The sequence below is a fragment of the Piliocolobus tephrosceles genome, chromosome 4 (genome assembly GCF_002776525.5).
Source record: "Piliocolobus tephrosceles isolate RC106 chromosome 4, ASM277652v3, whole genome shotgun sequence".
NCBI classification, from domain to species: Eukaryota; Metazoa; Chordata; class Mammalia; order Primates; family Cercopithecidae; genus Piliocolobus; species Piliocolobus tephrosceles.
In genome coordinates this window covers 62,204,970-62,207,408 of record NC_045437.1, presented here as the reverse complement: position 1 = coordinate 62,207,408, position 2,439 = coordinate 62,204,970, and the positions used below count along the sequence as shown (strand labels likewise).

Genomic DNA, 2,439 nt, shown 5'->3' with positions numbered 1-2,439 from the left:
TCCTCAATCCCTCTTTCCCTCCCAGAAGGTTGGTGAATAGGGTTGAAACTTCCAACCCTCTAACCACTTTTTTCTGGTGACTAGCCCCCATCTCGGCCCCACATCAACTCACCTCATTAGTGTAAACTCAGATGTGATTAAAAGGAGCTCATACCAAAATTGCGCCACTGAACTCCAACCTGGGCGACAGAGTGAGGTCAAAACACACACACACACACACCCACACAAACACACACACAGGAAGGGGATGGAGGCTCATAGTTACTGCTGCAGGGCTTTCACCCGCCTGGACCTGGTGCCATTTAAAAGCACACCCTTGGCTGGGCGCAATGGCTCACGCCTGTAATCCGAATACTTTGGGAGGCGAAGGCAGGTGGATCACCTGAGGTCAGGAGTTAGAGACCAGCCTGGCCAACACGGCAAAACCCCATTTCTACTAAAAATACAAAAATTAGCCAGGCATAGTGTCTTGCACCTGTAATCCCAGCTACTTGGGAGGCTGAGACAGGAGAATCGCTTGAGCCTAGGAGGCGGAGGTTGCAGTAAGCTGAGATTGCACCACTGCACTCCAGCCTGGGCGACAGAGCAAGACTCTGTCTCAAAAAAAAAATACAAAAAAAAAAAAAAAAATGCACCCTACACTCACCCTGCTTGTTGGGCTCACCAAGAGGTGCCTGGGCTCCATGCAGCAAAAAATATCATGTGTGTTTGTGATGGAAGTGAAAGAGGAGCCTTCTGCCAAAAGGGAGCAGCAGATTAGCCACACCTGTGGGCTCAACTAGATAGAAAACCTAACAAACAAGCCGAGAAAATATTTTACATTTTTCTACATTCAAAAGAAAACATCAAAGAATTTTTTGGGAACCTTGAGGAGGACTTCAAACAGGCTCCAGAGTGCTGCATACCAGCAAAGGAAATAGAACAACTAAATGGGAATCCAGCACCTGATGGAAATGGACATATTCTTGGTTGAGTACCAGTAGAAAAAAACAATAAACAGTACTGCTGGCACTCCTCTGTAGTTCATTATGGATTTGAAATTGCCCTGGTACTAAAGCATCATCCTGATGAACCTGGGCTTTTGGAAATAAGTGTAGTGCCCCTAATTTTAGAACAAACACTGGAGCTTATAGGAACAAATATCAATGGAAACCCATGTGGGTTAGGAAGCAAGACGCATCCATTACATCTTCTTATACCACATGGAGCATTCCAAATAAGAAATCTACCCATCTGGGGCTGGGCGTGGCAGCTCACGCCTGTAATCCCAGCACTTTGGGAGGCCGAGGCGGGTGGATCATGAGGTCAGGAGTTCAAGACCAGACTGGCCAACGTAGTGAAACCCCTTCTCTACTAAAAATACAAATATCAACTGGGCGTAGTGGTGGGCACCTGTAGTCCCAGCTACTCAGGAGGCTTAGGCAGGAGAATCACTTGAACCTGGGAGGCAGAGGCTGCAGTGAGCCGAGATCATTCCACTGCACTCCAACCTGGGTAACAGAGTGAAACTCTGTCTCAAAAAAAAAAAAGAAAGAAAGAAAAGAAATCTACCTGTTTGGAAGTACAATGGTCTCTTGTCCTGCTTTGAAGTTTGCAAAGAGGCTAAAATTGAAGGAATAGTATGGCATTGCAGTAATGGTAGTTTAATTAAGGTCCATCACCATCGTCTTGGTTTATGCTGGCCAATCCCAGATATATACATTAACTCAAAACCCGTTATAGGTCAGGCATGGTGGCTTGTGCCTGTAATCCCAGCACGTTGGGAGGCCGAGGGGGGCAGATGACATCAGGTCAGGAGTTCAAGACCAGCCTGGCCAACAAGGTGAAATCCTATCTCTACTAAAGCAAAAATTAGCCAGGCATAGTGGCGGGAGCCTATAATACCAGCCACTTGGGAGGCTGAGGCACAAGAATCCCTTTAATCCCTGCAGAGGTTGCAGTGAACCGAGATTGTGCTACTGTACTCCAGCCTGGGTGACAGAGAGAGACTCTGTCTCAAAAACAACAACAAAAATCAAAGAAGCTCCAGTTATTATCAACATGAACCTGAACAAATGTGATTCTGCCTTTGATATTAAGTGTTTGTTTAATCATTTTTCAAAAACAGAAATCTGGTAGACTCAAAGATATAATATTTGATGTATAAAATGCAAATAAAATTAAGATTAGTTTTATTGTTGTTACATTCTAAAAAACAAAAAAACAAATGGGGCTCATAAAGAATAACAAAAGAAACTCCTATCACTCAGGAAATGCCAGGTGTTTCAGGAGCTCCATGACAGAAACTATGGACAAATATATTTCTTATTATATATATCACACTGTGAAAAGGGGGACTTAAATACAGCAGATAGAGTTAAGGTTGCTAATCAGCTGACTTTAAAAGAGAGATTTTCCTGGATTATCTGGGGGGGGGGGGGGGCGGGGAATCCAAAGTAA

The 2,439-nt window shown here is 44.4% G+C and overlaps 1 pseudogene; it reads left to right on the top strand.

The window, feature by feature from the left end:
• Positions 1-629: 629 nt before the first annotated feature.
• Positions 630-2,146, top strand: LOC111541677 (annotated as a pseudogene).
• The last annotated feature ends 293 nt before the right edge of the window (positions 2,147-2,439 follow it).